The sequence below is a fragment of the Acipenser ruthenus genome, chromosome 23 (assembly GCF_902713425.1).
Source record: "Acipenser ruthenus chromosome 23, fAciRut3.2 maternal haplotype, whole genome shotgun sequence".
Classification (NCBI taxonomy): Eukaryota; Metazoa; Chordata; class Actinopteri; order Acipenseriformes; family Acipenseridae; genus Acipenser; species Acipenser ruthenus.
The window spans coordinates 10,478,799-10,493,833 of NC_081211.1; the positions used below are offsets into that span (position 1 = coordinate 10,478,799).

At 36.3% G+C, this 15,035-nt stretch overlaps 1 long non-coding RNA gene and 1 other non-coding gene across 2 annotated transcripts; both read right to left on the reverse strand.

The window, feature by feature from the left end:
- Positions 1-4,752: 4,752 nt before the first annotated feature.
- On the reverse strand, positions 4,753-5,965 carry LOC131699693 (uncharacterized). Its single transcript, XR_009308269.1, has 4 exons — positions 5,873-5,965; positions 5,740-5,771; positions 5,304-5,409; positions 4,753-4,918 (listed from the first exon to the last, which is right to left on the reverse strand). It is a non-coding gene; the product is annotated as an uncharacterized LOC131699693 (long non-coding RNA).
- Positions 5,966-10,606: 4,641 nt separating this feature from the next.
- Positions 10,607-10,678, reverse strand: trnac-gca (transfer RNA cysteine (anticodon GCA)). The gene has a single exon. It is a non-coding gene; the product is annotated as a tRNA-Cys (tRNA).
- Between the last annotated feature and the right edge of the window lie 4,357 nt (positions 10,679-15,035).

Sequence of the window (15,035 nt, forward strand, 5' to 3'; positions counted from 1 at the left end):
TTTATGTGTTTACTGCAGATTACCATTAACTTTATTATTTGGAAATTGGGAACACTACCATTAAATGCCATTCACATTGTTTTTTTTTCTCTAGGCACAACAAACATGCTGTGTTCTGTTGATGATGACCTTCTCACGTATGCTGATCGATTCACATGCACTGAAGAAGAGCCATTGTCTGTTGCGAATGCTGCATTTAGGCAGATTTGTGAGTCAGTGCTTGAGCATGCAAACTACCGTGGGCGTTCAACAGTTGAAGAAGCCACAGCTTCTTATATGTTGTTGAGCACAAGAATAGTGTTGGCTGTAGAAAACTTAAATAGACCAGCTCCATTAACATTTTCTGAAGCATGTGCATGCTATGACAGACTTGCCCTGGAGGGATGGAATTAATGTTAAGCATTATGTCCAGCCAATGTAAGCCATTCATACCTGACTTTTTTTTTTTTTTTAAATTAAGTTCATGAACAGACCATTTGTTTCATAAATGGTTCACTTTTCTCTACTGCACAAACTACAACTTCTTCGCTCTGTATTGACTTTGAAAGGTGCTTTAAGACAACTGTGTAAGACCGGCAGCTGTATAAATGAATGTCCTCCGAGATTGTGAGCTCCCACTATTTCTAGTAAATAAAGAAAACATCACAAGTCATTTCCCTTGTTCAACAGATTCATTTATTTTTGTATAAGATAACTTGTATTCCGCGTTTTACAATTTTGTTGGATGTAAGTAAATACTTCCAGAACAAAATACAGCTTGATTAAATATTCCATATACATTTCAAATTCTGTTCAAATTATTTGCAAAAGTTTTATTCAAAAAAACACAAATTTCTTAAACAACTCAAGAATCCTTAATGTTTAAAACTTTTTTTTTCATTATCCTGTAGATTAAAGAGAAAGTATCAGGGTTTTTAAAAAACAGAGTTATCACTCCCCACGTTGCTACAGCTGTTAACACACCTGCAACTTTAACCTTCATTGTTAACATTCTGACAAGAACTATGTAGTGGAGAGCATGAACAAAAAAAACCCACTAAAAGTAAGTTACCATTGTTTTCATAGGTAGTGCAGAATGTAAAGGGACCGTTATCAAATTACCACTTAAAACCATAACGTTGCTCTAAATTGATGATGTCTAAACCCTTAAAGATTTGAACAACCTCAGAAACAGGAGGTCGAAGATCAGAACTGTAGTTCAGACAGGGGCAAACAATTGTTTTCTGGGGAGAGTTAAGGCTAGATAGGCCATGGGGCACGGCCTCTGTCAAAAGCAGCCTACTAAGCTCTCTGCAGTTGTTTACATTCCACGGATAACAGCCAGTAAAGAGCTCTAGGAACGTTGCACCCAAAGACCACACATCAGATTTCACGCTTGGCTGCATGAAGTTGATCATGCATTCAGGCGCCATGTACAGGGCTGTTCCACCCTGAGGACCTGCTACCTGTGCAACAGTTCTGCTTCCAAGTCTTAGAGACACCGAATCTCGAACATTAGCAAGCCCCCAGTCTGTAAGAAGTGCCTTCTTTGAACGTTGCTCTACCTACAAAACATATGTACAGCATGTCAGAAGTTAAGGTTACATTACTACTGAACTGTTAGATAATCTGGGTTAATACACGCACATTATTTAAAAGGTGCAAAGATGTGTTAAGTCTAACTTTACAAGTAAAACATGTATACAAAAAATAAATAGGCACATAAATAGTTAGCGAGAACCATAATCAATATTTTAAAGGCGTATACCGTTTATTTATTGAATATATTGCACCTTTTTATGCTGATCAGAATCAATACACTTTAGTAGTCCAGCCTTTTGAGATGGTGCTCACCATGAAATGGTAGTCGGCAAATTATATATGTAACAATTTTACCAGGGCAAAATTTCAAAATGGGACGCATCTCTCATTATTATTTTTTTCAGCAGATGTGATACTGACAGTGCCTACTGACGTTCTATTATACATTTTTAATATTTGCTATTAAATCAATGAACACTTGCCAGAATATTTGCTGGTTTGATATCCTGATGTATTATATTCTTTGAATGAATGTACTCAACAGCAAGAGCTACTTCCAGTCCAATGTAGCATTGCTCTTCTTCATTCAACTGAAGGGGAAAAATAAAACATCATGAATACTTTTCTTGCATTATAGTATAGTACCTATAACATGTAGAGGGAGTTCAAGATTAAATTAATATAAATTGTGTCAGATAAAAATTAGGGTTGCTGAGAACTGTATGATAAAATACCTTGAAATTGGCATCATCTCCATGAAGCACTTTCTCTAAACTTGCTCCATGGATGTATTCATTTGCAATGAGAATTGCTCTATCAGTCTTAGAAACAGCCATCACCCTGGCTATGTGAGGATGGGAAAGCCTTCTGTAAGAGAAAAATTAAACCCACCAGACAAAAGTTGAACTTGCATGTTGTCAGAGTAAAAAAAATAAATAAAATAAAATAGGAATCATAAGATGCAGACCCCACCTCCTTTCCTGCCACATTGATTTCTGGCATGACCTTGAAGTTTCTAGGATCATATCCTGTGTGGTGATTCTTTCATGGTGAGTCCATATACAGTACTGTGCAAAAGTTTTAGGCAGGTGTGAAAAAATGCTGTAAAGTAAGAATGCTTTCAAAAATAGACATGTTAATAGTTTATATTTATCAATTAACAAAATGCAAAGTGAGTGAACAGAAGAAAAATCTACATCAAATCAATATTTGGTGTGACCACCCTTTGCCTTCAAAACAGCATCAATTCTTCTAGGTACATTTGCACACAGTTTTTGAAGGAACTCGGCAGGTAGGTTGGCCCAAACATCTTGGAGAACTAACCACAGTTCTTCTGTGGATTTAGGCAGCCTCAGTTGCTTCTCTCTCTTCATGTAATCCCAGACAGACTCGATGATGTTGAGATCAGGGCTCTGTGGGGGCCATACCATCACTTCCAGGACTCCTTGTTCTTCTTTACGCTGAAGATAGTTCTTAATGACTTTCGCTGTATGTTTGGGGTCGTTGTCATGCTGCAGAATAAATTTGGGGCCAATCAGATGCCTCCCTGATGGTATTGCATGATGGATAAGTATCTGCCTGTACTTCTCAGCATTGAGGAGACCATTAATTCTGACCAAATCCCCAACTCCATTTGCAGAAATGCAGCCCCAAACTTGCAAGGAACCTCCACCATGCTTCACTGTTGCCTGCAGACACTCATTCGTGTACCGCTCTCCAGCCCTTCGGCGAACAAACTGCCTTCTGCTACAGCCAAATATTTCAAATTTTGACTCATCAGTCCAGAGCACCTGCTGCCATTTTTCTGCACCCCAGTTCCTGTGTTTTCATGCATAGTTGAGTCGCTTGGCCTTGTTTCCACGTCGGAGGTATGGCTTTTTGGCCGCAAGTCTTCCATGAAGGCCACTTCTGACCAGACTTCTCCGGACAGTAGATGGGTGTACCAGGGTCCCACTGTTTTCTGCCAATTCTGAGCTGATGGCACTGCTGGACATCTTCCGATTGCGAAGGGAAGTAAGCATGATGTGTCTTTCATCTGCTGCAGTAAGTTTCCTTGGCCGACCACTGTGTCTACGGTCCTCAACGTTGCCCGTTTCTTTGTGCTTCTTCAAAAGAGCTTGGACAGCACATCTGGAAACCCCTGTCTGCCTTGAAATTTCTGCCTGGGAGAGACCTTGCTGATGCAGTATAACTACCTTGTGTCTTGTTGCTGTGCTCAGTCTTGCCATGGTGTATGACTTTTGACAGTAAACTGTCTTCAGCAACCTCACCTTGTTAGCTGAGTTTGGCTGTTCCTCACCCAGTTTTATTCCTCCTACACAGCTGTTTCTGTTTCAGTTAATGATTGTGTTTCAACCTACATATTGAATTGATGATCATTAGCACCTGTTTGGTATAATTGTTTACTCATACACCTGACTATAAGCCTACAAAATCCCTGACTGTGCGCAAGTGTACCTAGAAGAATTGATACTGTTTTGAAGGCAAAGGGTGGTCACACCAAATATGGATTTGATTTAGATTTTTCTTCTGTTCACTCACTTTGCATTTAGTTAATTGATAAATATAATCTATTAACATGTCTATTTTTGAAAGCATTCTTACTTTACAGCATTTTTTCACACCTGCCTAAAACTTTTGCACAGTACTGTATACAAAATGAAAAGGTCTGGATCTATGGTCTAATTTTAAGATACTGGGCCATCAGAAGAGTTAATTTGCCCTACAATTTATTATTATTATTTATTTCTTAGCAGACGCCCTTATCCAGAGCGACTTACAATTGTTACAAGATATCACATTATTTCTACATACAATTACCCATTTATACAGTTGGGTTTTTACTGGAGCAATCTAGGTAAAGTACCTTGCTCAAGGGTACAGCAGCAGTGTCCTCCACCGGGGATTGAACCCACAACCCTCCAGTCAAGAGTCCAAAGCCCTAACCACTACTCCACACTGCTGTCCTAATTTAACATGTGGAAGTGGTTTCTATGACATTACTACAATATTAGATATCGTCACCACAAATTAATCTGTTGTTCCCTAGCACACTAACCATCCCACCAAATTTAAATCAAATCCATTAAATGGTTTGAGCTATTTTGTTTACTAATACTAATAACTTAATACTACATCCTACAGTCTCCTGTAGGCAGGGTAAAAATAATTAAACAAAGCCTTATGAGAAAAGAAATAGGAGGCCATACTCACGTGCAGATGAGAATCTCATGTGTTATGTCATTCAGAGATCCTTGAATGGGGATTTTTTTAATGGCAGCAACTGTCCCCTGGTAGGATCCCCTGTACACAGTTCCAAAGTTACCACTACCAATCACATAGTCTTCATAGACTTTAATTTGCTCTTCACCTACATAGGGAAGCCTAGGCATGTAAACTGAAAGACAAAAATCAAGAACGGTTTCTCAGATCAAAGTTAATTTGCTTGCAGTTACAAGATATCTTACTTAAACTGATCACCAATTATGCTTCTAAAACAATAAAAGGTAAAAGGAATACTTTAGGTCAGGGGTGCCCAATCCTGGTCCTGGAGGGCCGATGTCCCTCCTGGCTTTTGTTGCAACTGTGCCCTTATTAGAAGCTTAATTGGTCCAATTAATCAATTTAGTGTACAGTTTGAACAAAAACCAGGAGGGCATCGGCCCTCCAGGACCAGGATTGGGCACCCCTGCTTTAGGTAATGGATTATACTTAATGTTTAAGTAATTGATGTATGTTACAATACATACAATTAAAATCTCTGGAAGATTTACTGTACATACGAGAATTAATATCCAGTTCTGTTGCACTGCTGGAAGGTTGAGGCTGTAGCATCTGGTTGGGTACTGCAGAAGCAGCTTCAGCTCCCTTTGGTCGATCAGGAGCAATCTGGTGGTTTAATAAAGACAAATTAAATGTTACAATACGAGAAAGGTATCTAGAAACAAAAAAGTCAAACACACAGACTACTCTATAGTCAAGTCTTATTGCTTTCAAAGAAGTAGCATACATTTTATTTTTTTTAAACAACTCTATTGCAGTAGATTAACTTTCTGGATGAAACTGAAATCATAATGTGATATTACAGGAAGATTCAGAAATGCAGATATGCAAGATAAATTACATGAAGCTCAGTTTTAATAAGATTTTTTTTAAAAAAAGATGTATTTATTAGTAGATCATGTTTAATTTCAAATATATTGCTACCATTGAACATACCTCACAGAGACTTTCAGAAAACGTCAGATCTTCTGAAATAATAAATTAAAACAATTACGTCTGGACAAAAGAAATGCATATATATATTAGACACACACACACACTATATTCAATGTAGTACAAAGTGTCTTACCAAATTGGACGTCTTCACAATCCACAACCTATAAATGAAATGTTCGTAAAAGAAAATATCCATGATTATGAGAATAAAGATGTAAATTTCATGTTTCTGGTAAATTACTAAAAGATCAATATCCACTGCTGGCACTATTCAGGAATGGAATAATTGTTGTCTTGATACAATGATTAAAATGTGTGTTTTGAAGAAATGCAATACTTGCCTCTTCCACATAGTTTGTTTTGCGGTTCCTTTTTTGTTCTGCAATATACCAGTAAATAAATCTGTCACACCACATTCAACTAATACATAAAAGTACATTATTTAGTGGGGGGGGTTTGTTTGTTTGTTTTTTTACCTGCAATTGAGTGTTCCAAACCGCTAACTTCTTCCTAGAATAAAGAATAAAAATTATATTGGACCAAAATATTAAATGTATCCTAACGTGATTATGCTCACCACATCATAATGTATTCACAAAGGTAGATAGTAATGTCAATGCTTGAAGATAATTTTCGAATAAATGCATAAATGTTACGATGACAGCTTTGTAGTGCTGACGATGGACTATTCTGTAGTCCTGTCAGGTCTTGTATCAGGGATGCACAACTCCAGTCCTGGAGAGCCACAGTGTTTTTAGATTTGCATTCCAACTGAACGCTACTACCTAATTCATCTTATCATTGGCTTGACAAACTGAAAACTTTTTCCCGATTCATAAATTATTGGTTTAAACAAACTTATAAAATCTACTCTGGGACCAAGATTGGACACCCATGTCCTATAAACAACAGTACCAAAATATCTTTACTGTCTTCCCTACCATTTCTTCAGTCTCATAGCTCTCCCTGCTCTGGTCACTGTCTGCCTCTACAAAAATAACAATTGACGACATATGAATGTATAGGTGTGGATTTGGTTTGTATATCGAAGATAGGCACATATGTAATATACAAATTGGACAAACTACTGAGACCACATGCACATTTTAGTATAATGAATTTAGAAGAATTAACAAGCGCAATTACTTATTTTCTGTTAATTATAAAGTTTAGGTACCTATGGGTCTGCGTCCAATGTAGAAGGTTTTTTTCCAGACATCCTTAATCTCACTAAGGCTTGCATGTTCCTTTTCAAAATCCTCTATAGGCCACCGAGTACCATCCGCATGGCAAAGAGTGAATGTTCCTTCTTTCATTTGTGGATTATTCCACAAGGCTTCTTTAGCCATTAGAATGATGTCGTTGTACCCATCAGTCTCTTGCATCAGAAGTCTGGGAGGCTCTTCTTCCATGATGACCTTGATGTACTTTCCCCCCCGGTTTTTTGTTCGTCCTTTCCACTCCATAGGTCTAACCCTAACCTTTAGTACTTTTCTTTCTTCCTTTTTTAAAGGATATTGTTTCTTTTTTATTGGTAGACTTTTGCTGTGTAGTGCCTTTTTCATTTCTGCAAAGACACTTGCTGCATCTGTAAAATATTTGTGATTTAGAGGGGGAATACATTGTAAATGTAATAGTTTAACACCTGACCAGACATTTAAAAACAACATTTGAAGTATCTGCATTTGGTTTTGTAATTTAAATATTTTGAACTACAAGTATTTGCGTTTGTATTTAATGTTTTTAAAATAATTTGCCATGTGTATTTATCAAGTTTAGACATGTTAATCACACCTCTATCAATTGCTATTTATTCAACTCAATCAAATTCACCTGTTCATGATCTTCTCAACCTCTGAATTCGCAATTACATGCATTACATCCCAAGTCTGCACTTTGATGGATAGGTTTTTTTTTTTGTTTTTTTTAATTATGTAGAACTCCAAGCTGTATATAAATATCACCTATTCAGTTTCCACAAAATTGTGACTCCATATTGTGCCCTTGTACATTCATTATTATTAATGTATCTTCAGATTAACTTTGAAGGAAACCGTATCATAATTGTGAGTTATAAAGAATAAAAAGGTGTCCAGTCTCTGAGCCACCTCATGCGTTTCCCATACAACATCAGGTCATAATAAAAGGATGACTGGATGACTGGGAGAATTGGTCGCAATACATATAGTCGTCACTACGAACAATGAAAATGTTTTACATTCATGCAAAAAGCTGTTCGGAAAATATTTATTTTTGGCATCCGTACAAAAGATGAGTATTAAAAAAAGAGTCTGGAGAAAGATGCCAAAGAGACACTGCCTAGGTAATGCTTTCTAGTTTTTTTTGTTTTTTAGGTTTCTATTAGGAAGATAGGTTAGACACATTTTAATTAGGGACGATGGCAAATAAACCCTATGTAGCTACCAGATCACTGCTTTCTATGTGTTTTTATTGGGAAGATGGGTGTTTAATACATTTTTATTTGGGAAGATGGCAAATAAACTATAATAAAAATAAAACTAATTGCATTTTTAGTTTTATTTTTATTATAGTTTATTTGCCATCTTCCCAAATAAAAATTTATTAAACACCCATCTTCCCAATAAAAACACATAGAAAGCAGTGATCTGGTAGCTACATAGGGTTTATTTGTCAACTTAATATATTTAACATTATTAAATGTGGTAAAACAATTGTCGTTGGATTGTTTGCACTGCCATCTACAGTCCGGAGGATTAATTACATACAGTACAGCCAATCATCCCGACCTTCCTTTTAGTAAGAACTTGCACTGATAGGAATACAGCCCCCTTTAAGATATTACTTTTCAAGCTTTAACACAATTTATAAGAGGACTGAAATGACTCATAATTACCTTGGCATTTACTGACGACGTCTGACTGCGATGTCCTTTTCAACAGGGCTTTCACGCGTGTATCAAACCCATTGTCTGTCAGTATTCCTATATGTACAACAATCACAAATTAAATCAAATGTGCAGTTTACAATAATGTAATTATTGATGTAGGATTGTAATGGAAAACGTTGTTGTTAGCAAGGAGTGTGCAGAGCTGAAAAACCAAGTCGACAGTCGTCTTAAGTTAGCTACCACAAAATGCTCGTGCTATGAATTTAATTAAAAAACAGAGTTAGCTTTTGCAACAGAACTGCAGACAATACTAATAACTTAAAATGAGTGCAACATTAAATATCTAGAAATGCTAAATACAGTTTATACTACCTTCTTTTAATTCGTTCTTCAGCTAATCATACTGATCATTGTAGTCTGCCATATTCCACTGGGAAAAAAAAAAAGATATGTAATTACTAATTCGCTAAAAACGGAACGTGGAAGCCAATGGAAGCCCATTTCCGGCACAAATAAAAAAAGAAATACATTTTAAAATTACATTATAAGTTCGACATACTATCTCATTATTTTGAATTAGTATCACCTTATTTTGATTTACTATCTCCTTATTTTGACTTCACTATCTCATAAGCATACATAATTAAGATTATTAGAAAAATTAAATAAAACGCAAACATGTATTCATGTATGCCAACTTAGAAAATCCTAGATGGCTGCGAGAAAAAAATAGTACATTTTATTTAAAAATATATATTTTTGTACAGTTAAATCTCTTTTTGTATTCAAAGGCTTGCTTAATTTATAGCAAGATTGGTCATTATTAGCAATGCATCTTAGATTTTAGTTGATTAAATTCATAAACCCACCCTATTATATACAATGTTAGAAATAAAACGTTTTCAAAGTTCAAACTACTCCTTTTACGATAAAATGTAATTATAACACTAAGATTATGAAGAAAGAGTTATTGGTGTATGTTTTCATTTAAAGGATACGGTTCTGGTTTTCCATCGTCTGATTTTCAACACTGCAAAACACCAGCAACCTATATTATAAAAGTAATTAAAAAATGTGAAAAAATATACGTAGTTTCTTTAACGTATTTTCAAATTAACGTACAACACATTGAACTGCACTAACTCATGCTGTCCTATTAAGGTACGTTTGTGTACGTATATTAATATAGGCCTATTTAATTTGTGTATTTTTTATTTTTATTTTTTTTTAATTGTTCTAGTACTCACCGGTCTCTCGAGCAAGTAAAACTGCACTGCTAAACTTCTGTCCAGCTATTCCAGTAACCGTAAAAAGGGGGAGGGGATAGTATGGCTTGAAGAGGTCTGATGATTGACTCGAGGAGGTATGACGATTGACTCGAGGAGGGGTGAGGATTGACTCGTGGAGGACTGACGATTGACTCGAGGAGGGGTGACGATTGACTCGAGGAGGTCTGACGATTGACTCGAGGAGGTCTGACGATTGACTCGAGGAGGGGTGACGATTGACTCGAGGAGGTCTGACGACTGACTCGAGGAGGTCTGACGATTGACTCGAGGAGGGGTGAGGTCTGATGTCTGATGATTGACTCGAGGAGGGGTGACGATTGACTCGAGGAGGGGTGACGATTGACTTGAGGAGGAGTGAGGATTGACTTGAGGAGGGGTAAGGTCTGAGGATGTCCTAAAATGGACACCGTATTGGCGTTCACTGTTAACCGAAAGGTTTGTGGTTTGAGCTCAAACAGGAACTCTTTTTTATATTAAACTGGCCAGCCAGATTGCCTTTCCAGGCGGCCTTCTCAAGAGAGGCCAAGCTTCTAATTTCTCCAGTTGTAAAGGGTGCGGTGGCCAAGTGGTAAGGTGTTTGGTCCTGTAAATTGAGGATCACGTCTTCAAACCCTGTCTGTACCTTGTTGCTGTCTTTGAAACACTATTTTTTGCTTCTAGCTGAAATAAAAAATGTTAACGTGCATTTTGTATTTTAATTTAGAAAAAAAGGGGGCACTCGGATTTGAACCGGGGACCTCTTGATCTGCAGTCAAATGCTCTACCACTGAGCTATACCCCCGACTCACTAGCCTATTCCAGCTATGCCCTTTTCTGCCAAGCACAACCAACGGTGCCGAGCTGCAGTTTCAGAAATGCAACCTATCAATGGCTAGTTATTTTTTACCTTGTGTCCCGCAGCAATATTTTTCAACAAAACATTCAAGAAGTATTGTATAAGGTCCGTCAAGTAATAGAATAACACGTTGTTATACATGTATCTCTTTGAAAACACTAAGCGAAATAGATAATAATCAGAAAATGCTTAACGTTTTTTATTTCAAGAAATTAAACTAAATACAAAATATAGTGTTGAAAAAAAGAGAGAAGCTTTATGGTTTCTGAAGTACGTTATAACGTTCCCCAAAATGTTCTGAAAACAAGGACACCAAGTCCAAGATGCCACTGTAACACATTTTTTAGTGCATTTTGTTTTTATTGGAAGAGAGTCAAATACAGCCAAAAAATGTCTGGTCATGGGGGGAGCATCCCACTGAAAAACACTCGGTCCTTCAAAGGGTTTAGCAAAGGTTGGTTTGCTTGAGCTCACCCTAGAAAAGTGGTTGTTACTTTATTTTTTAATATATTAAATTGAAAGCCACAGCTTGCCTTGTCAGACGTCTTTGACAGATTATTTAAGAAGCGCCATGCTTTGCATTCTTATGACAGTCATCATTTTCATGTTACGTATTCTTCATGGTAACAGTGAAGATGCTTTCCAAGTCAATTTCTATAAATATAAGGGGACACTCTGATATTCCTTTTTACATGTTATGTCCGAGATTGGTTAAATGTAATTTTTTATTAAATGTTTCCATTAAGATCGAACTCACAGCACAACAATTTGTTATCTTATGGTGCTGCTACAGTTGTATTGATTTAAAAACTACATACTATTAGCATGTGCCTTGTTTTATGGTTACTCCTTACTCAGCAATGCGACCATAGCTTCACTCTAATATGAACTCCATTGAATGTAAAACAAAGGCCCTGTCCACACTATGCCTTTAAACCGTATTAGTTGCATTTAAGCCGGCTTATAAGTGCTAAATACGGTTTGCGTCCACACTACGCAGCATTTAATACCGTACTCGAGACCACGTCAGGAGGTAGTCTCGAGTCCGGATCTAATTAGATCGCATCAGGTAGTGCAGTTTATCAGAAGTGTGGACGCTGTAATACCAAACTACATGTTTTGTGTATCCTCCAATATCCCAAAATGCTTTGTGGTATGTTTGGCGAAATACTCAGAGCAGGCGCCCGAAGGAGTTGCTATCACTGTACACTCCGCACTAGGTATTCATTTTTATGCTTCAAAAAATCTTTCAGGACATCTCTGTTAAACTAGTGGGGAAAATCGTATTTTTCTTGAATCGTACTTGTACTTGCTAGAACCAAAGTCATTGTATTTATCTTGCTCTTAACCGTATTATTACTTGTACTGTGATCCTTGAAATGAATTTTTGTTTATGACTGTAAGTCGCCCAGGATAAGGGCGGCTGCTGAGAAATAAATAAATAAATAAATAAATAAATAAATAATAATAATAATAATAATAATAATAATAATAATAATAATAAATAAATAAACAAAAACACAGCGTTAAATTAGGCGACTGCAAAAATGAAATGCGAGTTAAAAGTAGGATCGGGAATGAACAAATTACGTATTTTGTCAGCTCTGTTTGAAATAAAATTAAGAGGACCAGAATTAGGCTCAGGCAAGATATGAAGGTAAAAACAAAGATTGTTTTGTAATTAACAGCTTTTTCTGAGTTTAATTATAAAACAGAATCAGCTCAATTTGTTTAAAGGGACTTCACCTGATTAAAAATAAAACCTGAAAACTTCAAGCCCTACTTGTGTGTGTGTTCGGATTTACTTTTTCCGCAATACTGGTAATATTTAATTTATGCAATATTTAATTTATGCAAACTGCAGTTACTGACAGGCTTGATAATTGAGGCAATACTGAATCTTTCAGTTAATTCTTATGAAAAAATAAATAAAAAATTGGTGTATGCTACAGCCGGTAGATGGTGTCAAGTATTAAAAAAAAAATACTATTTGCAAAATAGTATTTACTAATTTCTATTGATAATATATTTCTGGCAACCTATTTTATGTTTGTATTTTAAATACATTTGGAGACCACTGTTGTCTTTTTAAATATTTTCCGTGACTATGTTGCCATCCTTGGCGTTCACTGTTAACCGAAAGGTTTGTGGTTTGAGCTCAAACAGGAACTCTTTTTTATATTAAACTGGCCAGCCAGATTGCCTTCCCAGGCGGCCTTCTCAAGAGAGGCCAAGCTTCTAATTTCTCCAGTTGTAAAGGGTGCGGTGGCCAAGTGGTAAGGTGTTTGGTCCCGTAAATTGAGGATCACGTCTTCAAACCCTGTCTGTACCTTGTTGCTGTCTTTGAAACACTATTTTTTGCTTCTAGCTGAAATAAAAAATGTTAACGTGCATTTTGTATTTTAATTTAGAAAAAAAGGGGGCACTCGGATTTGAACAGGGGATCTTTTGATTTGCAGTCAAATCCTCTACCACTGAGCTATACCCCCGACTCACTAGCCTATTCCAGCTATGCCCTTTTCTGCCAAGCACAACCAATGGTGCCGAGCTGCAGTTTCAGAAATGCAACCTATCAATGGCTAGTTATTTTTTTACCTTGTGTCCAGCAGCAATATTTTTCAACAAAACATTCAAGAAGTATTGTATAAGGTCCGTCAAGTAATAGAATAACACGTTGTTATACATGTATCTCTTTGAAAACACTAAGCGAAATAGATAATAATCAGAAAATGCTTAACGTTTTTTATTTCAAGAAATTAAACTAAATACAAAATATAGTGTTGAAAAAAAGAGAGAAGCTTTATGGTTTCTGAAGTACGTTATAACGTTCCCCAAAATGTTCTGAAAACAAGGACACCAAGTCCAAGATGCCACTGTAACACATTTTTTAGTGCATTTTGTTTTTATTGGAAGAGAGTCAAATACAGCCAAAAAATGTCTGGTCATGGGGGGAACATCCCACTGAAAAACGCTCGGTCCTTTAAACGGTTTAGCAAAGGTTGGTTTGCTTGAGCTCACCCTAGAAAAGTGGTTGTTACTTTATTTTTTAATATATTAAATTGAAAGCCACAGCTTGCCTTGTCAGACGTCTTTGACAGATTATTTAAGAAGCGCCATGCTTTGCATTCTTATGACAGTCATCATTTTCATGTTACGTATTCTTCATGGTAACAGTGAAGATGCTTTCCAAGTCAATTTCTATAAATATAAGGGGACACTCTGATATTCCTTTTTACATGTTATGTCCGAGATTGGTTAAATGTAATTTTTTATTAAATGTTTCCATTAAGATTCAACTCACAGCACAACAATTTGTTATCTTATGGTGCTGCTACAGTTGTATTGATTTAAAAACTACATACTATTAGCATGTGCCTTGTTTTATGGTTACTCCTTACTCAGCAATGCGACCATAGCTTCACTCTAATATGAACTCCATTGAATGTAAAACAAAGGCCCTGTCCACACTATGCCTTTAAACCGTATTAGTTGCATTTAAGCCGGCTTATAAGTGCTAAATACGGTTTGCGTCCACACTACGCAGCATTTAATACCATACTCGAGACCACCTCAGGAGGTAGTCTCGAGTCCGGTTCTAATTAGATCGCATCAGGTAGTGCGGTTTATCAGAAGTGTGGACGCTGTAATACCAAACTACATGTTTTGTGTATCCTCCAATATCCCAAAATGCTTTGTGGTATGTTTGGCGAAATACTCAGAGCAGGCGCCCGAAGGAGTTGCTATCACTGTACACTCCGCACTAGGTATTCATTTTTATGCTTCAAAAAATCTTTCAGGACATCTCTGTTAAACTAGTGGGGAAAATCGTATTTTTCTTGAATCGTACTTGTACTTGCTAGAACCAAAGTCATTGTATTTATCTTGCTCTTAACCGTATTATTACTTGTACTGTGATCCTTGAAATGTATTTTTGTTTACGACTGTAAGTCGCCCAGGATAAGGGCGGCTGCTGAGAAATAAATAAATAAATAAATAAATAAATAAATAAATAATTAATAATAATAATAATAATAATAATAATAATAATAATAATAATAATAATAATAAAAATAAATAAATAAACAAAAACACAGCGTTAAATTAGGCGACTGCAAAAATGAAATGCGAGTTAAAAGTAGGATCGGGAATGAACAAATTACGTATTTTGTCAGCTCTGTTTGAAATAAAATTAAGAGGACCAGAATTAGGCTCAGGCAAGATATGAAGGTAAAAACAAAGATTGTTTTGTAATTAACAGCTTTTTCTGAGTTTAATTATAAAACAGAATCAGCTCAATTTGTTT